The sequence below is a fragment of the Crassostrea angulata genome, chromosome 3, assembly GCF_025612915.1.
Source record: "Crassostrea angulata isolate pt1a10 chromosome 3, ASM2561291v2, whole genome shotgun sequence".
In the NCBI taxonomy this organism is placed as follows: Eukaryota; Metazoa; Mollusca; class Bivalvia; order Ostreida; family Ostreidae; genus Magallana; species Magallana angulata.
In genome coordinates this window covers 44,366,478-44,386,934 of record NC_069113.1, presented here as the reverse complement: position 1 = coordinate 44,386,934, position 20,457 = coordinate 44,366,478, and the positions used below count along the sequence as shown (strand labels likewise).

Below are 20,457 nucleotides of genomic sequence, written 5' to 3'. Positions count from 1 at the left end.
GCGTGAAGGGGGGAGGGGGGCATACAATGTGACAACATGCATATATCCCCAACACTTCAACCCCGAAGAAAAAATAAGTCTCGGATGCCATACATACATATACAAACACATATTAATAAAAAAGTATGTAATATACATCCGTTGACGACAGAAACACGTTTATATAACCCCCCCCCCCAACATCTCTTTCCTTGCATGCCTTATACCGGTACTCGATCAGATCGCTCCCTCGCTTCTCTTGCTCGTGACATTGCGTAACGCCGCACCTGGGCTTAGAGTGCGACGCTAGCTGACTTACGGCGCGAATTTCAGCAGTGTGGGAAAGTTACAGCTAGCGGGTTAGATGCGCGGACCTCGATGCAGTGGAATGGAGGATCAAGAAACGGGTAGGTTAAAGTGATTATTAATTACTCAAACTTAGTATGCTTTAAATCCTTGGTTGTGCATTTACTTTAATTCTCCATAAATGTGTGTAAAAATACGAAATACATTTTGCATCTTTATTACCGTAGTAGCATGCTGGACAGAGGACATGCGCATTTCATTTTTCGGGACTTTCGTGTCCAACCGCATGTGAAGGTACGTGTATTTTTTACGTATTACATTGAAACTAAACACGTCGTAACTGTATTTTATATAAATGAATCTTTGATGCATCAAGCCGTGCATGCATGGTGTAGAAAATCGTTGAATGCACAATATACATTGTACATGGAATAAAATGGCTCTGAAATTAAAGTTGGGTTCGATCAGCTTCGTATACGGTATGGGATAATTTGACAGTTGGATGATCTATAGCATCATTTCTCGAAATGGGGACAAGTTGGTTCTCAAATTTGTGAACTACAGTATTGGGGGTGGGGTACTCTTTACCCAGTTACCCAAGCCTTGACAATCTACTTGAATCCATGAAATGACCCACAGCTACTGATTTGCCATTAATTTGATTGGGTTGTTTTTAAATCAGAGGTAACACTTTATCTGTTGGTGTCTTGGGTATAGGAGATTTCACCAAATGTAAGGCAATTAACTGGAATGCCCGCTTCCAAGAACCAATTAACCCCCCCCCCCCCCCACCCACCTTGTATTCCCATTATCGCTTCTTAAAAAGAAATTACTAGTAATTAGATATTGCTTTGAGTAGAGGGTTACATTATCAGAGACATATATATTGTGTTATTTACGTCTAATAATATTTAGTGGTCTCTAAATCCAGAACTATTACATTTAATTGTAGTTATTCAAAATAAATGCATGCATGGATTTTAATGTAATGTTGAGGGATTTTAGTAATATATGCTTTTTTGAGCTACACTGACACAGTAAGTAATTCACAGATAGCTTTTAATTTTTTATTAAAAAAAAAGATGTTGTTACAAATAATTCTATGAAATGCTTTCTTTGGTGGTTCGTGCAGGTTTATTTGGTAACAGATATTGCAAAAAAAAATTAGATAACTCACAAACGTGGGTTATGATATTTTTTCCTGCAATCATATGATAGCTACTTTATTAGCCAGTATGAACCCCCAAAAGATAGCAATTTACTGGTATTACTATTAGCTTATATGAACTTATAACTCATATGAGCTTTCTGAACACATTTGGCTGGTGTCTGTACTGAGTGTTCATTCATCTAAAATTTTCACACTGAGTGACTTTTAACCAAACTTTGCACAAATTATTTTTATGCAAAGTGCTTTGAAGTGTGTTTAAATGAAGGGCCATATACTCTCTGCCAAGGATATACATAATTAATTAAAAACGGAAACAAGTTATTCTTATCAAGAAATGAATAGCCAGCTGTTAAGCTTCTAGATATGAAATGGATTAAACTTTGTTTAAATCATGATCCCCAAGGGTCGGGTAGGGATCCTATGGGGGCGGTTCCAATTTACATGTACATGCACAATTTAGAAATAAATCAAATACGAGATTAATTTTTTTCCCTCTGATAAGCATGATTAAAAGATTGTAAATTTCTGAATTGACAGTTTAATAATCATGCAGAATTGTTAAGTTTTGTTCTGCTGTTACCCCTGTTAGGTCCAATAGAGGCATGTGTTGGATGGGAGGGGTTGTCTGTAAACATATGTAACATGTATGGCTTTATCTCCAAACCATTATAGCGACCAATTTCACTTATAAGTAAACTTGACAAAAAGCATATAAGTTAATTAGATTATTAAGAAAGAATAAAAAAAAAGGTAGTCAGAAGGGGCCCTAATTTGGTTTAAAGCTTCTATTCAATTGCAAAGGACAAAACTTATTTTTGAAAAATTTAACTAGCATAGAAGCTCTCACTTGATTAAAAATTATATATAATTAAATGTACGTATTATATAGATTGATCAGCAATCTGCAATTATATATATAGAAATATTTAAAGTAAAGTTAGGTAAGTTGTGAAATAATTGACATATGTTTAATTAACACCATCTGAAGATGTGCTCCTGCAATTTTCATTGAGATTTTGACAAGATTTGTTGATTGTTTTACTTTCTTTGATTTTGCATAAATATAGATACATGGAGAAAGGGAGATAATCCTTACACATTTCCTTGGAAAAAAAATAAAATGCCCTAAATTACAGATACCTGGTATTTGTTTATTCACATATTACAAACAAATATATGTTATATAAATATTCAATTAACTTGCAAAATCAACATTATGGTTTGATAAATTTATCAGAGTTATCACTAAGAACTTCAAAGAAAACTTTTACCAAAATGATATACCGGTAGATTAATTTTGAATGCGCCATTTCACAAAATTGCCTTAAAATGACTGATTTTTCAGAACACTTTAAAACTTGTTTGCTTTGCTTTGCTGGTAGTGTCAAACATTTGCTACTTTTACCTCCATTTTCTGTTTAGAGTTTATCAGAAACTCAATTTTGTTTGTATATGTGTTTATAAATTGTCAGTATAAGAGCTGTATAAGGGAATTAAATCAACTTTTTGCACACTCCTGAAAATTGACATGAAGATTACAACAAACTTTTTTATTGTTTGCTAAAGATTTGGATTAATTAAAAAAATTGACTTGTTTTTTATAACAGCAATTTATTATAATTGTAGCATTATAGTTTTCAGACAGCAAGTTTAATCAAAATTTACATATCAACATGTACATCACAATTAAGTATTAATTATTTCAAAATATTAAACATCGTATTTAATGCAAATAACTCGATCTAGAGAGGAGTCTTATAATTTTAATTTTGAATCTTTATAACAAGCGAAAATTTTAAATTACTGCAAAAAACCCAAGGGGGGGGGGGGGGGGTAGGAGGAGGGATTGGGGTAACAGGTAACAGCAATTACTGGTGAAATTTAAATGACAGATTGGTATGATTCATAGAAGAGATTAAGAGCCTTTTTATCCTTATGAAGGTCACCCTACCAAATGTTTATATACCTCATTTGATAATCTTACATCAGTTCATGCAGCTGATTTCTGTGCTCAAACAATGTATATAACTACTAGTATATTATGTATTAAAAAAAAAGAAAGCATGAGATAATTAAGACATTTTATTATACTTTCATGTTAAATACTGAAATCTGATTGGTTTAGACGCAGTTGATATTAATCTGTTCTATTACCCTCAGTGCTAGCAGCACACTTCGCATTGGGTAACACAACGAATTGTTACATGCACGTAAGTTATGCGCGTACGGTTCGCCGTAGAATTCACTTAAAGCAGTAAAGAAGTCTCTGAAATTAAGACATTCAGTATAATAAAATAAATAGTGCCTGTTTGGGAAGATAACAGTTGAAATTGACACCCCTCAAAAACCATTGTCAACCTCTGCTTCGCGTCGGTTGACAATGGTTTCCTCGAGGTGTCAATTTCAACTGTTACCCTCCCAAACAGGCATTATTTATATAATGCATCATCATTCATTTATATACTTGTACGGCCTATATAGTGTATTATTATTTTTAAGTATTTGAGTTGTCATTCAATGCACTAAGATATGTTGAACACAGTTTCCCTTGTTAAAAATAAATATATTTAAGTACACAAAGCAACATAATTCAAACTGGCTGAATAGAGATTTGATTTTCTTATAGTACATGTACATGTAATACCAAAAACAAATCTGTAAGAATATTACCTTGTTGACATTAAATTATTTAGCTTTAAGTTGTAATTAAGTGTGAGAAAGCTTAATGGATAATTATTCTGCCATAAACATGTATAGTCCTTTGTAAATGTGAAATATATGGAAATCACTGACTGAGGTGTACATTTATCTTATGTAATATGTTATCATTCAGCTATAAAAGCACTGTGATGTGATGTAATAACTGGTTCAGTTGTAATTGTAATATGATGTAATGTATCCAATCACTGGTTGAACAGAATTACTGTACGTATTATATATTTTCTGTAAGCTCATGGCTAGATGTTACTATAATATGTTATATGTAATTAATGTAATGACTTGTTAAGCTGTATAATTGTAATGTACAGAAATATAGACTGCAATTATATATATTTGGTTCAGTAATTGTAATTGTGCTATAATATATTTATATCTCAGGTCAGGATGTAATAATTAATGTATATTATATCATTAGTTCATCTGTAATAGTAATAATTATGTCATAAGTACTGTTACAGTACTGTATATATATATAATTAATGGTTTTGCTGTAACTGCTGTATGCATTGAACCTTAATCTCAGGGCCATGCAGATGATAATTCCTGTAAAGTTAGTAATGCTATATTTGGTTCAGCTTTAATTGTACATGTAAGTTAATGTGTTATTATCAGTGGTTCGGTTGCTATTGTAATGTATTATAATAAAGAAAACCGTTTCATTTGTAACTCAATGTTATGTACAGTTCTGTATAACCACTCTGTCATGCAATGTAATCATTGATTCAGCTGTAATTGTAATATATGTTCTACATAATTAGGATAACTTTAACTTTTAAGTGATCTGTAATTTTTCAGTCTGGACAGCTGTGATCGACTTTGTGATGTACTGTAATCACTTAGCGATGTTAAACTGTAATACTTGGTCAGCTAACTGTTACTAGCTAGCTATTGCATGGTCAACTGACACTATGATAATATACTAATCTATAATCTCTAGGTCAGCTGTAATTTTTTAATGACATACCATTTTAAAACATTTATATATATATTACGTATTTAGCTATAATAAGATTTCAATGTGCTGTAATCATTTTGTTGGCTGTATCAGGTTAATTTATTGTGATTACTAATTTGTAAGACGTACAGCTAGGGGCAAGTGTTGTGCTCTTATTTCTTAGTCATAAATATGTTATACTGTTTATGATTGTTTGTATACATGTATACCTGTCAGTCAGTAGTGTTATAAATTTTTATTTGTTGGATTGAATCGATAACTAGCAATTAAGAAGTCTTATATTTTATGTCAATAAAATTAAAAGAATTTAATTTTTAAGTCACTTTAATCTTAACTCAAACTTTGATGGTGGAGGGCAACAAAACATAAATGTTTAGAGATTATTATTACCAGTTAAAGATATATACATCATGTTAAAGTCTTCTACATATGATTACCTTGTAATACCTGTATCAGCAAATAATTATAGGCTCAATTTAAGGCAGTAGTACAATTAGAAGCAAATTACAGGAGGAGAAATACATGTAATCTGGTAGATTAAATTTCTCATATGAGTATAAAAGTGCATTTGTGATTCCTGGAATGATATTGGTTTACATGATTTGTATGTCCTCTTCTCTTTAGACCTGAAAGAAGGGGAAACAGTGATCAGAAAAAAAACCAATAAAAGGAAAGTGACAATGAAAAGATGTGAATAATTTGAAAAAAAGAAAAATATATGCCCCGGGTGAGGATCGACCTCACGACCTTCAGATCGCTCTTTTGTGTGATTATGAGACTGACGCGCTACCTACTGCGCTACCGAGGCACTTATTCGCCTATCCGAAAAGTACCAATTTCTATCAGAGACATACGTATATGTCTCTGTTTGTATGTAATAATTTGAGAACGTTTATTGATTATTAATCTTCTCAATCAAAAGTATTCTGAATTGCTTGGAGAACTGATAAATGTACCACCAAAGGTTCAATGATTCGCGAATCTATTTTCAGATAGAAGAACGCTTTGGTTGTCCCCCGGAAATTAACTCTATATTTATCGCTTACATCATGTACATATAATAAGGTAAAATTCAAGATCTTGTAAACAGGTAAAGCAGTTGGTAAAATAATGTCCCTCAAATTGGTTTCAGTAGAACTGAAGAGAGAATTTGTCTTAAGGCCGAAAAAATATGCCTTACTTAAACTATACAGTAGGCCTATTTAACATTTACCTCGTTAAAGGCCCTAAACTTAACGTTATATAGATACCTTTAAGATAAATGGAGGTAGATGTAATTTGAGGACTATTTTCTTAAAAAATAGGAATACAGAACTTATTCAATCATAGTTGACCATTTTCTAGAAATAATCCTGCATAATTGTACAGAGAAGATTGCTTTTATCGCAACAGCTTCAATTTTTCCACCGAACATCGGGTTCGTTCTGGATGTTTCTGTGTAGGCGATAATCTTAAAATAGTCTAATGATGTACTCTTCCCAACCGGAACTTCGCAAGCACCTGAATATCCATAACTTCTCATAACGGTGTTGTGTATACCTAAAGTTGCATTTTCTACCTTTTGGACGATGAAGAAGCTTATTTTCTAATTTATATCGTCAACTAAATGAAGTCAATGGTTACAATATATAAAAATGTTGAAGGTATCATATTCTACTTAAGAGTATGTAAGTAGCCCGCGTAGCTCAGTCGGTAGAGCATCAGACTTTTAATCTGAGGGTCTTGGGTTCGAGTCCCAACGTGGGCGAATTGTTTTGTGCCTGTTAACAACCTTTATTACATCTATTTTTTTTTTAAATTCTTGTATAGAGTCTGAGAAATTCGTATAGACGACCTAGGAAGTACAGTTATGTTGCAATTATAACGTTTTAAATGTGCAAGTACTGAAGTAGTCTTGCATCGAAATTACGGAGGCGAACTTGATGTGTTACCCGTAAAATCAGAGGCACTTTAAGTCACAACATGTATAGTAAATTAAAAAAAAAAATCGATTAAAAATGTAGTACAGAACGTATTCGGAAACAGAAGATTAGTTAGTCCAAAACTAGCGCAAGTTTTTGGACACTTATGAATACATTCTAGTATTTCATAATAGAATAGGAAATAAGCGTGTTGAATACATGTCTTTAAATTATTAAGTTAGAATTGTCTTCGACGGTATCGCGAGAATTTTTTTTTTACAGGGAAATATCTTCCATGTGAGATAACCAAATTTGAATCAGAGGTCTAAGCAAACAGAACTTAAAAAAAACAATTTTTGATTTACCTGACATTATAACAATACACGACATGCTGTTCTGTTAACGTCACAATACGTATCGGACATTCAAAAAAGGATGTGAACTTCGATACGTAAACGAATGAGTTTTGTTGATAAGAATTCCGCCAAACTATTTGAATAAGTAGTCTGTTGTACTTTACTTTGGTGGTTTTGTAGCCTAAATAAAAATTGATCGCCCACGTTGGGACTCGAACCCAAGACCCTCAGATTAAAAGTCTGATGCTCTACCGACTGAGCTACGCGGGCTATATGAATACATCAGAATAGACGTACGGCTGGACGTACTTTTGTTGATGTATTGGTATTGCATAAAAGTTGATTGAATGTCAGTGTTCTTCCACTCATTACCAAAGGTTGAATGACTTAAGGTAAAGAGAATCCAAATCTCTGATTGTAGGTGGACTTGCGAGTTGAAGGGTTGATAGATTTAAATTTCTTTTTCGTTGTCAGTTAGGGTTATTTGAACAACAAGCCCCACTTTGTTTCACAGCATGTATACTTGGCAGATGCTGTTTAATTCACAGTCTAACAACTCATCCTACCAAATGAGGGCAAAAGATGTCTTTGACAAAAGAAATAAAAGAGAGGATCAACCTCCGGCGGGACTCGAATCCCAGCTTAGGAGGCCGATGCCTTATCCACTGGGCCACGGAGGCGGTGGGCATTGATGTGTTTATGGTGACATTTAAAGGGGTACTGGCGTGCGACCAGAGGCGTGTTTAACAGAGCGAGCGCTCGCGATCGCTCGCCAAAATTTGTGTTGCGAGTAGGGAATTTTGGCGAGCGCTTGCTCTATTGAACTCGCCTCAGTTCTTGCTGAGTACCCTTTCTCGCCAGTACATTGTGACGTCATTTTTCGTATATTATTTAATTTGTTGATAAAATGACGTCACAATGTACTGGCGAGAAATGATACTCGGCGAGAACTGGGTCCACTGCCATAAAACTCGCCATATCATGATTGTAGAAAAGAACAGGGGCGTACAAGGTGTTGCATATCCCCCACTCGGAGCAATGAAGACGAAAGAATTTCAATTCAAGTTAAAATATTAATTTTGGACTTTTATGCATTGTTTTTATTATAAATTTCACGATTGAAGTCAATATTGTGCTTTCATTCTATTAACTACAGGTTTTGGTTTCCAAATTAAACTGCACATCGTATTTTGCCTAAATCTTGGATCGTTCACTGTTATTAATTGCAAAATTGGGTATGAATGGGCCCCGACTCCATCCTAAAAGTACTTTTATTTAAAGAATAAGTTTATTTTGATTTTTAGGTCACCTGAGTCACTCAGGTGACCTATTGCAATTGGTCTTCGTCCGTCGTCGTGCGTCGTGCGCCGTGCGTCGTGCGTTAACAAATGCGTTATTAAAATGGAGTCTAGACCCATAATGGGTCAAATTTGTGATTTTTACTTTTTCTACTTTATTAATTATTGTGAAAGAGTTAAATTTATTCACCTGTACTCTAATGTGTCAACGTAGCTCACTGAGATAGGCGGAGGCTCGTAGTCCATCCTTCTCCATACACAAGGTGTTCGAATCGTATAGACGGCGTTTTATTTTTAATTCATTTGCCTTAAGTAAAACGCGATTTGCTTTTTTATTCGATTATTATGAGAAATATATCTAATACCATTTATATAATGACAATAATTAACGGTAATGTTCATGTTCTGTACATACAATGTTGGATAAAAATAGCGCTAGCACAGATATGAAATCATGCTGTAATGCTTAGAAAGCATCAAATAAAACAAAGGAGATAAGTACCTAGTACATGTATTATTGTATATTATTTATTTGTCAGAGAATGCAGTTCTATATTAAACATGTACTGATGCACAGTTTCAAAAGTAAAGATTTTGTTTATGTTCATATGCCATTTCAAAATCCTGGGTACGGGGGATTTGTCAGGCCTTCTACGCTCTTGTCCTTTATAAAAAAAATTGTTGTAATCATATGCATTCAAAATATGAATTATCAATGCTGCATTTTGTCCTCCTTGTATATTTTGTTTGAATGTCTTTCGTTATTTCTGAACGTCTGTTTTGATAAGTAAACGAATGAGTTTTGTTGATAAGAATTCCGCCAAACTTTTTGACAAGTGGTGTGTTGTACTTGGTGGTTTTATAGCCTAAATAAAAAGTGATCGCCCACGTTGGGACTCGAACCCAAGACCCTCAGATTAAAAGTCTGATGCTCTACCGACTGAGCTACGCGGGCTATATGAATACATCAGAATAGACGTACGGGTGGACGTATATTTTTTGTTGATGTATTGGTATTGCATAAAAGTTGATTGAATGTCAGTGTTCTTCCACACATTACCAAAGGTTGAATGACTCAAGGAAAAGAGAATCCATATCCAGATTTCTGATTGTGTGTGGACTTGCGAGTTTAAGGGTTGATAGATTTACAATTTCAGTTAGGGTTATTTGAACAATATGCCCCACTTTATTTCACAGCATATATACTTGGCAGATGGTGTTTAAAACACAGTCAAACGACAGATCCTAACAGATGAGGGCAAAGGATGTCTTTGATGAAAGAATTAAAAAAAAAAGAGGATCAACCTCCGGCGGGACTCGAACCTGCAATCCCCGGCTTAGGAGGCCGATGCCTTATCCATTGGGCCACGGAGGCGGTTGGCATTGATGTGTTTATGGTGACATTTAAGGGTGTGAACGAAAAGAACTTTGAAATTTGACCTTTAGTGTGCTGCAGTTGAAGGTTTTAGGTACCACAGATTGATTTGACATGTTCTTACTTGGGTAGGATAAGAGAATGATTTGCTCTATTACATGTAGTAGCGTTACGTGAATGTCATATGACATGTAACAGGACCCCAACCCATATAGACTTGCGTCGCAGAACTGTGGTTGACATAAAACGAAGAGATAACGGAATCAGGTACGCGATATGGTCGTACCTTTACAACGTGATTAATTGTTATCAAATTGTGAAGTATCAGTTGGAAGGATTTTGGGGTCATTGTAAAAAAGTTTGCCCCGGGTGAGGATCGAACTCACGACCTTCAGATCGCTCTTTCATGTGATTATGAGACTGACGCGCTACCTACTGCGCTACCGAGGCTCTCTGTATTTTATAATAGAGACTAGAGGTGGATCCCAGATGTGAAGAATTCTATCATGTACGTACCTCAAGTGAAAGAAATGTCACCTTTACATTGCATCAACTTCATACAGAAGTTTGATATTACTCACTGTAAATGACAGGTTATACAAAGCCAGTGATTAGTTAGGTTTTTGCAACCGTAATTAACGTTCATACCAATATTCTAAAGGAACTTTAACCTTTTTTTGGACGGACACATCTCCGTGGCTTGTAATTGATGTAAGTGATGTGTTGAACAAGGTGTTTCATTTGACAGTTGTAGATGATTAAAGCTGACATGAATTCTTAAATACGCATTATTTCCCTTTTATCTCTGACTACCGCCATATTAGTTGTCGATTTCTATTGTTCTGCTCATCGCTAAACACCCCCTATATAAGGCCGAGAGAACTATTCATGCTTCACCGCATTCAGGTATTACATACACCCGAACACGTTACCTTGGACGAAAAGACGTGTAGAAACGCGTTTTGAAGAAAAATAAAATGACAGCCGCTGCACTGGCAAGATAAATCCAATAAACTGCGAAACAAGACAGATTGAAATCCAGGCGCAGATACTTATAAAATTCCTCGATAATTGTAGACCGTTTTCCTGTGTACAATGTATGCTATAACATCGCACATGCGCAAACAACACTCAGTGGCAGATCGAGCAATGTCAATGATCGCATGGGTTTTAGAAAAAGCGCTTTTGTAGAAACGGATGGAAACGATGCTACGTTGTTACTTTCTTGGATTTACTATCATTTATTGACTGTGTTGGATGTAGTGCCGCCGGGGTTTTCAAAAAGACGCAGACGTTATTCACTCTGTATGAACGACACACGTGTTCGATGTGAATGCTAAGTGAGGCATCACTGTCTGTGCAAAATAATAAAGATATCTGGGAAATCCATTCACAGAAGAAATATATTTTGTATTTCATTGATTGTTGTTTTCTTTATTCTTTGCTACAAACATTTTACAACAATGTGTTTTTCATGCATTTAGAAGTCCGTGCAACCTGAAGGCCTCGATCGGAAAGTAACCGACCGTAACTTTTTGAACCGGTATATATACCCCAGTGACAGTAGAGGAGCGTTCGATACTAATATGGCGACCAAATGCTTTTATGAATTCATGTCAGCTTTAAAGTTGTGTTTTTCAAAACAATCTCGTAGTACAGCAAGAGATCAAAAGAGGTTTTACCATAAGGAAAGGTAGTGCAAAGGGTGAAAAAAAAGGTCTGGAGAATCCGGGTATCGATCCCGGTACCTCTCACATGCAAAGCGAGCGCTCTACCATCTGAGCTAATCCCCCTTGATTTCAAAAGGAGTTTGCAATGGGCAGTAAAGAGAGGGGAAAAATGATGAAAGGTATTTTACCCAATATTCAAGAAGAAAACGCTAAATTTCTGAGATTCGGTACATTTGTAAAACGTACCATATATATTTTAAAAAGTGACAATGTTTCAGCTCTGCAGTAGCCAAATTGTAAAGGTGGTCACATCGTTTCATAATTTGATAGTTGTGTTCGATTCTGATTGTAGAAAATTTAATTTTGACCGTTAATTTGGGGACGCGGTTACTTTCAAAAGCTACTATTACTAATACTGCTGCACTACATCTATTACTACAGTAAAACACGGTTATAGCGAACACACTTATAATGACTTGCCGCTTACAGCAAAGTGGTTTTCAATCTCCATGATTATATCCTATGTTGTAAACTTGACGGATACAACAAATTTCGCTTATAACGAAGTAGAATCACCCTCCCCTGGCACTTCATCTTTAGCTTGTTAACTGTACTAAGGTACAAGTAAATATCAATTGTTTGCCAAAAAATGAAATTTGCAATTCTTATGTCGTGACGATAGATGTCAGCTATTCAGGAAAGGACTGAACTAAAAGAGTCGATTAATCAGTGGACTTTTCAAGCATTATGAATGAATTACTGTGATGTTTTATGTATATCATATATTGTTATAGAAGAAATTGTTCAAATATGAATTATCAATGCTGCATTTTGTCCTCCTTGTATATTTTGTTTGAATGTCTGTCGTTATTTCTGAACGTCTGTTTTGATAAGTAAACGAATGAGTTTTGTTGAACTATTTGACAAGTGGTTTGTTGTACTTTACCTTGGTGGTTTTATAGCCTAAATAAAAAGTGATCGCCCACGTTGGGACTCGAACCCAAGACCCTCAGATTAAAAGTCTGATGCTCTACCGACTGAGCTACGCGGGCTATATGAATACATCAGAATAGACGTACGGGTGGACGTATATTTTTTGTTGATGTATTGGTATTGCATAAAAGTTGATTGAATGTCAGTGTTCTTCCACACATTACCAAAGGTTGAATGACTCAAGGAAAAGAGAATCTATATCCAGATTTCTGATTGTGTGTGGACTTGCGAGTTTAAGGGTTAATAGATTTACAATTTCTTTTTCGATGTCAGTTAGGGTTATTTGAACAATATGCCCCACTTTATTTCACAGCATATATACTTGGCAGATGGTGTTTAAAACACAGTCAAACGACAGATCCTAACAGATGAGGGCAAAGGATGTCTTTGATGAAAGAATTAAAAAAAAAAGGAGGATCAATCTCCGGCGGGACTCGAACCTGCAATCCCCGGCTTAGGAGGCCGATGCCTTATCCATTGGGCCACGGAGGCGGTTGGCATTGATGTGTTTATGGTGACATTTAAGGGTGTGAACGAAAAGAACTTTGAAATTTGACCTTTAGTGTGCTGCAGTTGAAGGTTTTAGGTACCACAGATTGATTTGACATGTTCTTACTTGGGTAGGATAAGAGAATGATTTGCTCTATTACATGTAGTAGCGTTACGTGAATGTCATATGACATGTAACAGGACCCCAACCCATATAGACTTGCGTCGCAGAACTGTGGTTGACATAAAACGAAGAGATAACGGAATCAGGTACGCGATATGGTCGTACCTTTACAACGTGATTAATTGTTATCAAATTGTGAAGTATCAGTTGGAAGGATTTTGGGGTCATTGTAAAAAAGTTTGCCCCGGGTGAGGATCGAACTCACGACCTTCAGATCGCTCTTTCATGTGATTATGAGACTGACGCGCTACCTACTGCGCTACCGAGGCTCTCTGTATTTTATAATAGAGACTAGAGGTGGATCCTAGATGTGAAGAATTCTAATTCTATCATGTACGTACCTCAAGTGAAAGAAATGTCACCTTTACATTGCATCAACTTCATACAGAAGTTTGATATTACTCACTGTAAATGACAGGTTATACAAAGCCAGTGATTAGTTATGTTTTTGCAACCGTGATTAACGTTCATACCAATATTCTAAAGGAACTTTAACCTTTTTTTGGACGGACACATCTCCGTGGCTTGTAATTGATGTAAGTGATGTGTTGAACAAGGTGTTTCATTTGACAGTTGTAAATGATTAAAGTTGTGTTTTTCAAAACAATCTCGTAGTACAGCAAGAGATCAAAAGAGGTTTTACCATAAGGAAAGGTAGTGCAAAGGGTGAAGAAAAAGGTCTGGAGAATCCGGGTATCGATCCCGGTACCTCTCACATGCAAAGCGAGCGCTCTACCATCTGAGCTAATCCCCCTTGATTTCAAAAGGAGTTTGCAATGGGCAGTAAAGAGAGGGGAAAAATGATGAAAGGTATTTTACCCAATATTCAAGAAGAAAACGCTAAATTTCTGAGATTCGGTACATTTGTAAAACGTACCATATATATTTTAAAAAGTGACAATGTTTCAGCTCTGCAGTAGCCAAATTGTAAAGGTGGTCACATCGTTTCATAATTTGATAGTTGTGTTCGATTCTGATTGTAGAAAATTTAATTTTGACCGTTAATTTGGGGACGCGGTTACTTTCAAAAGCTACTATTACTAATACTGCTGCACTACATCTATTACTACAGTAAAACACGGTTATAGCGAACACACTTATAATGACTTGCCGCTTACAGCAAAGTGGTTTTCAATCTCCATGATTATATCCTATGTTGTAAACTTGACGGATACAACAAATTTCGCTTATAACGAAGTAGAATCACCCTCCCCTGGCACTTCATCTTTAGCTTGTTAACTGTACTAAGGTACAAGTAAATATCAATTGTTTGCCAAAAAATGAAATTTGCAATTCTTATGTCGTGACGATAGATGTCAGCTATTCAGGAAAGGACTGAACTAAAAGAGTCGATTAATCAGTGGACTTTTCAAGCATTATGAATGAATTACTGTGATGTTTTATGTATATCATATATTGTTATAGAAGAAATTGTTCAAATATGAATTATCAATGCTGCATTTTGTCCTCCTTGTATATTTTGTTTGAATGTCTGTCGTTATTTCTGAACGTCTGTTTTGATAAGTAAACGAATGAGTTTTGTTGAACTATTTGACAAGTGGTTTGTTGTACTTTACCTTGGTGGTTTTATAGCCTAAATAAAAAGTGATCGCCCACGTTGGGACTCGAACCCAAGACCCTCAGATTAAAAGTCTGATGCTCTACCGACTGAGCTACGCGGGCTATATGAATACATCAGAATAGACGTACGGGTGGACGTATATTTTTTGTTGATGTATTGGTATTGCATAAAAGTTGATTGAATGTCAGTGTTCTTCCACACATTACCAAAGGTTGAATGACTCAAGGAAAAGAGAATCTATATCCAGATTTCTGATTGTGTGTGGACTTGCGAGTTTAAGGGTTAATAGATTTACAATTTCTTTTTCGATGTCAGTTAGGGTTATTTGAACAATATGCCCCACTTTATTTCACAGCATATATACTTGGCAGATGGTGTTTAAAACACAGTCAAACGACAGATCCTAACAGATGAGGGCAAAGGATGTCTTTGATGAAAGAATTAAAAAAAAAAGAGGATCAACCTCCGGCGGGACTCGAACCCGCAATCCCCGGCTTAGGAGGCCGATGCCTTATCCATTGGGCCACGGAGGCGGTTGGCATTGATGTGTTTATGGTGACATTTAAGGGTGTGAACGAAAAGAACTTTGAAATTTGACCTTTAGTGTGCTGCAGTTGAAGGTTTTAGGTACCACAGATTGATTTGACATGTTCTTACTTGGGTAGGATAAGAGAATGATTTGCTCTATTACATGTAGTAGCGTTACGTGAATGTCATATGACATGTAACAGGACCCCAACCCATATAGACTTGCGTCGCAGAACTGTGGTTGACATAAAACGAAGAGATAACGGAATCAGGTACGCGATATGGTCGTACCTTTACAACGTGATTAATTGTTATCAAATTGTGAAGTATCAGTTGGAAGGATTTTGGGGTCATTGTAAAAAAGTTTGCCCCGGGTGAGGATCGAACTCACGACCTTCAGATCGCTCTTTCATGTGATTATGAGACTGACGCGCTACCTACTGCGCTACCGAGGCTCTCTGTATTTTATAATAGAGACTAGAGGTGGATCCTAGATGTGAAGAATTCTATCATGTACGTACCTCAAGTGAAAGAAATGTCACCTTTACATTGCATCAACTTCATACAGAAGTTTGATATTACTCACTGTAAATGACAGGTTATACAAAGCCAGTGATTAGTTATGTTTTTGCAACCGTGATTAACGTTCATACCAATATTCTAAAGGAACTTTAACCTTTTTTTGGACGGACACATCTCCGTGGCTTGTAATTGATGTAAGTGATGTGTTGAACAAGGTGTTTCATTTGACAGTTGTAGATGATTAAAGTTGTGTTTTTCAAAACAATCTCGTAGTACAGCAAGAGATCAAAAAGAGGTTTTACCATAAGGAAAGGTAGTGCAAAGGGTGAAGAAAAAGGTCTGGAGAATCCGGGTATCGATCCCGGTACCTCTCACATGCAAAGCGAGCGCTCTACCATCTGAGCTAATCCCCCTTGATTTCAAAAGGAGTTTGCAATGGGCAGTAAAGAGAGGGGAAAAATGATGAAAGGTATTTTACCCAATATTCAAGAAGAAAACGCTAAATTTCTGAGATTCGGTACATTTGTAAAACGTACCATATATATTTTAAAAAGTGACAATGTTTCAGCTCTGCAGTAGCCAAATTGTAAAGGTGGTCACATCGTTTCATAATTTGATAGTTGTGTTCGATTCTGATTGTAGAAAATTTAATTTTGACCGTTAATTTGGGGACGCGGTTACTTTCAAAAGCTACTATTACTAATACTGCTGCACTACATCTATTACTACAGTAAAACACGGTTATAGCGAACACACTTATAATGACTTGCCGCTTACAGCAAAGTGGTTTTCAATCTCCATGATTATATCCTTTGTTGTAAACTTGACGGATACAACAAATTTCGCTTATAACGAAGTAGAATCACCCTCCCCTGGCACTTCATCTTTAGCTTGTTAACTGTACTAAGGTACAAGTAAATATCAATTGTTTGCCAAAAAATGAAATTTGCAATTCATTTCACCGGTACTTATGTCGTGACGATAGATGTCAGCTATTCAGGAAAGGACTGAACTAAAAGAGTCGATTAATCAGTGGACTTTTCAAGCATTATGAATGAATTACTGTGATGTTTTATGTATATCATATATTGTCATAGAAGAAATTGTTCAAAAATGAATTATCAATGCTGCATTTTGTCCTCCTTGTATATTTTGTTTGAATGTCTGTCGTTATTTCTGAACGTCTGTTTTGATAAGTAAACGAATGAGTTTTGTTGAACTATTTGACAAGTGGTTTGTTGTACTTTACCTTGGTGGTTTTATAGCCTAAATAAAAAGTGATCGCCCACGTTGGGACTCGAACCCAAGACCCTCAGATTAAAAGTCTGATGCTCTACCGACTGAGCTACGCGGGCTATATTAATACATCAGAATAGACGTACGGGTGGACGTATATTTTTTGTTGATGTATTGGTATTGCATAAAAGTTGATTGAATGTCAGTGTTCTTCCACACATTACCAAAGGTTGAATGACTCAAGGAAAAGAGAATCTATATCCAGATTTCTGATTGTGTGTGGACTTGCGAGTTTAAGGGTTGATAGATTTACAATTCCTTTTCGATGTCAGTTAGGGTTATTTGAACAATATGCCCCACTTTATTTCACAGCATATATACTTGGCAGATGGTGTTTAAAACACAGTCAAACGACAGATCCTAACAGATGAGGGCAAAGGATGTCTTTGATGAAAGAATTAAAAAAAAAAGAGGATCAACCTCCGGCGGGACTCGAACCCGCAATCCCCGGCTTAGGAGGCCGATGCCTTATCCATTGGGCCACGGAGGCGGTTGGCATTGATGTGTTTATGGTGACATTTAAGGGTGTGAACGAAAAGAACTTTGAAATTTGACCTTTAGTGTGCTGCAGTTGAAGGTTTTAGGTACCACAGATTGATTTGACATGTTCTTACTTGGGTAGGATAAGAGAATGATTTGCTCTATTACATGTAGTAGCGTTACGTGAATGTCATATGACATGTAACAGGACCCCAACCCATATAGACTTGCGTCGCAGAACTGTGGTTGACATAAAACGAAGAGATAACGGAATCAGGTACGCGATATGGTCGTACCTTTACAACGTGATTAATTGTTATCAAATTGTGAAGTATCAGTTGGAAGGATTTTGGGGTCATTGTAAAAAAGTTTGCCCCGGGTGAGGATCGAACTCACGACCTTCAGATCGCTCTTTCATGTGATTATGAGACTGACGCGCTACCTACTGCGCTACCGAGGCTCTCTGTATTTTATAATAGAGACTAGAGGTGGATCCTAGATGTGAAGAATTCTATCATGTACGTACCTCAAGTGAAAGAAATGTCACCTTTACATTGCATCAACTTCATACAGAAGTTTGATATTACTCACTGTAAATGACAGGTTATACAAAGCCAGTGATTAGTTATGTTTTTGCAACCGTGATTAACGTTCATACCAATATTCTAAAGGAACTTTAACCTTTTTTTGGACGGACACATCTCCGTGGCTTGTAATTGATGTAAGTGATGTGTTGAACAAGGTGTTTCATTTGACAGTTGTAGATGATTAAAGTTGTGTTTTTCAAAACAATCTCGTAGTACAGCAAGAGATCAAAAAGAGGTTTTACCATAAGGAAAGGTAGTGCAAAGGGTGAAGAAAAAGGTCTGGAGAATCCGGGTATCGATCCCGGTACCTCTCACATGCAAAGCGAGCGCTCTACCATCTGAGCTAATCCCCCTTGATTTCAAAAGGAGTTTGCAATGGGCAGTAAAGAGAGGGGGAAAATGATGAAAGGTATTTTACCCAATATTCAAGAAGAAAACGCTTAATTTCTGAGATTCGGTACATTTGTAAAACGTACCATATATATTTTAAAAAGTGACAATGTTTCAGCTCTGCAGTAGCCAAATTGTAAAGGTGGTCACATCGTTTCATAATTTGATAGTTGTGTTCGATTCTGATTGTAGAAAATTTAATTTTGACCGTTAATTTGGGGACGCGGTTACTTTCAAAAGCTACTATTACTAATACTGCTGCACTACATCTATTACTACAGTAAAACACGGTTATAGCGAACACACTTATAATGACTTGCCGCTTACAGCAAAGTGGTTTTCAATCTCCATGATTATATCCTTTGTTGTAAACTTGACGGATACAACAAATTTCGCTTATAACGAAGTAGAATCACCCTCCCCTGGCACTTCATCTTTAGCTTGTTAACTGTACTAAGGTACAAGTAAATATCAATTGTTTGCCAAAAAATGAAATTTGCAATTCATTTCACCGGTACTTATGTCGTGACGATAGATGTCAGCTATTCAGGAAAGGACTGAACTAAAAGAGTCGATTAATCAGTGGACTTTTCAAGCATTATGAATGAATTACTGTGATGTTTTATGTATATCATATATTGTCATAGAAGAAATTGTTCAAATATGAATTATCAATGCTGCATTTTGTCCTCCTTGTATATTTTGTTTGAATGTCTGTCGTTATTTCTGAACGTCTGTTTTGATAAGTAAACGAATGAGTTTTGTTGAACTATTTGACAAGTGGTTTGTTGTACTTTACCTTGGTGGTTTTATAGCCTAAATAAAAAGTGATCGCCCACGTTGGGACTCGAACCCAAGACCCTCAGATTAAAAGTCTGATGCTCTACCGACTGAGCTACGCGGGCTATATGAATACATCAGAATAGACGTACGGGTGGACGTATATTTTTTGTTGATGTATTGGTATTGCATAAAAGTTGATTGAATGTCAGTGTTCTTCCACACATTACCAAAGGTTGAATGACTCAAGGAAAAGAGAATCTATATCCAGATTTCTGATTGTGTGTGGACTTGCGAGTTTAAGGGTTAATAGATTTACAATTTCTTTTTCGATGTCAGTTAGGGTTATTTGAACAATATGCCCCACTTTATTTCACAGCATATATACTTGGCAGATGGTGTTTAAAACACAGTCAAACGACAGATCCTAACAGATGAGGGCAAAGGATGTCTTTGATGAAAGAATTAAAAAAAAAAGAGGATCAACCTCCGGCGGGACTCGAACCTGCAATCCCCGGCTTAGGAGGCCGATGCCTTATCCATTGGGCCACGGAGGCGGTTGGCATTGATGTGTTTATGGTGACATTTAAGGGTGTGAACGAAAAGAACTTTGAAATTTGACCTTTAGTGTGCTGCAGTTGAAGGTTTTAGGTACCACAGATTGATTTGACATGTTCTTACTTGGGTAGGATAAGAGAATGATTTGCTCTATTACATGTAGTAGCGTTACGTGAATGTCATATGACATGTAACAGGACCCCAACCCATATAGACTTGCGTCGCAGAACTGTGGTTGACATAAAACGAAGAGATAACGGAATCAGGTACGCGATATGGTCGTACCTTTACAACGTGATTAATTGTTATCAAATTGTGAAGTATCAGTTGGAAGGA

At 36.1% G+C, this 20,457-nt stretch overlaps 1 long non-coding RNA gene and 21 other non-coding genes across 22 annotated transcripts in view; 2 read left to right on the top strand and 20 right to left on the bottom strand.

Annotated features, from left to right (window-relative positions):
• The first annotated feature begins 256 nt into the window (after window positions 1-256).
• Window positions 257-20,457, top strand: part of LOC128175221 (uncharacterized) — a 46,830-nt gene continuing 26,629 nt past the window's right edge. The window contains exons 1-2 of the long non-coding RNA XR_008242643.1: window positions 257-386; window positions 513-579. This is a non-coding gene — a long non-coding RNA (uncharacterized LOC128175221). The remainder of the gene's footprint in view (window positions 387-512; window positions 580-20,457) is intronic.
• On the bottom strand, window positions 5,852-5,940 carry Trnam-cau (transfer RNA methionine (anticodon CAU)). The gene is given in 2 exon segments: window positions 5,852-5,887; window positions 5,904-5,940. It is a non-coding gene; the product is annotated as a tRNA-Met (tRNA).
• On the top strand, window positions 6,807-6,879 carry Trnak-uuu (transfer RNA lysine (anticodon UUU)). Its single transcript has one exon. It is a non-coding gene; the product is annotated as a tRNA-Lys (tRNA).
• On the bottom strand, window positions 7,587-7,659 carry Trnak-uuu (transfer RNA lysine (anticodon UUU)). The gene has a single exon. It is a non-coding gene; the product is annotated as a tRNA-Lys (tRNA).
• Trnak-uuu (transfer RNA lysine (anticodon UUU)) lies at window positions 9,570-9,642 on the bottom strand. The gene has a single exon. It is a non-coding gene; the product is annotated as a tRNA-Lys (tRNA).
• Trnar-ccu (transfer RNA arginine (anticodon CCU)) lies at window positions 9,990-10,062 on the bottom strand. The gene has a single exon. It is a non-coding gene; the product is annotated as a tRNA-Arg (tRNA).
• Trnam-cau (transfer RNA methionine (anticodon CAU)) lies at window positions 10,424-10,512 on the bottom strand. Its single transcript is given in 2 exon segments — window positions 10,424-10,459; window positions 10,476-10,512. It is a non-coding gene; the product is annotated as a tRNA-Met (tRNA).
• Window positions 11,783-11,855, bottom strand: Trnaa-ugc (transfer RNA alanine (anticodon UGC)). Its single transcript has one exon. It is a non-coding gene; the product is annotated as a tRNA-Ala (tRNA).
• Window positions 12,712-12,784, bottom strand: Trnak-uuu (transfer RNA lysine (anticodon UUU)). The gene has a single exon. It is a non-coding gene; the product is annotated as a tRNA-Lys (tRNA).
• Trnar-ccu (transfer RNA arginine (anticodon CCU)) lies at window positions 13,145-13,217 on the bottom strand. Its single transcript has one exon. It is a non-coding gene; the product is annotated as a tRNA-Arg (tRNA).
• Window positions 13,579-13,667, bottom strand: Trnam-cau (transfer RNA methionine (anticodon CAU)). Its single transcript is given in 2 exon segments — window positions 13,579-13,614; window positions 13,631-13,667. It is a non-coding gene; the product is annotated as a tRNA-Met (tRNA).
• Window positions 14,080-14,152, bottom strand: Trnaa-ugc (transfer RNA alanine (anticodon UGC)). Its single transcript has one exon. It is a non-coding gene; the product is annotated as a tRNA-Ala (tRNA).
• Trnak-uuu (transfer RNA lysine (anticodon UUU)) lies at window positions 15,009-15,081 on the bottom strand. The gene has a single exon. It is a non-coding gene; the product is annotated as a tRNA-Lys (tRNA).
• Trnar-ccu (transfer RNA arginine (anticodon CCU)) lies at window positions 15,441-15,513 on the bottom strand. Its single transcript has one exon. It is a non-coding gene; the product is annotated as a tRNA-Arg (tRNA).
• Trnam-cau (transfer RNA methionine (anticodon CAU)) lies at window positions 15,875-15,963 on the bottom strand. Its single transcript is given in 2 exon segments — window positions 15,875-15,910; window positions 15,927-15,963. It is a non-coding gene; the product is annotated as a tRNA-Met (tRNA).
• Trnaa-ugc (transfer RNA alanine (anticodon UGC)) lies at window positions 16,371-16,443 on the bottom strand. The gene has a single exon. It is a non-coding gene; the product is annotated as a tRNA-Ala (tRNA).
• Window positions 17,313-17,385, bottom strand: Trnak-uuu (transfer RNA lysine (anticodon UUU)). The gene has a single exon. It is a non-coding gene; the product is annotated as a tRNA-Lys (tRNA).
• Window positions 17,744-17,816, bottom strand: Trnar-ccu (transfer RNA arginine (anticodon CCU)). Its single transcript has one exon. It is a non-coding gene; the product is annotated as a tRNA-Arg (tRNA).
• Trnam-cau (transfer RNA methionine (anticodon CAU)) lies at window positions 18,178-18,266 on the bottom strand. Its single transcript is given in 2 exon segments — window positions 18,178-18,213; window positions 18,230-18,266. It is a non-coding gene; the product is annotated as a tRNA-Met (tRNA).
• On the bottom strand, window positions 18,674-18,746 carry Trnaa-ugc (transfer RNA alanine (anticodon UGC)). The gene has a single exon. It is a non-coding gene; the product is annotated as a tRNA-Ala (tRNA).
• Window positions 19,616-19,688, bottom strand: Trnak-uuu (transfer RNA lysine (anticodon UUU)). The gene has a single exon. It is a non-coding gene; the product is annotated as a tRNA-Lys (tRNA).
• On the bottom strand, window positions 20,048-20,120 carry Trnar-ccu (transfer RNA arginine (anticodon CCU)). The gene has a single exon. It is a non-coding gene; the product is annotated as a tRNA-Arg (tRNA).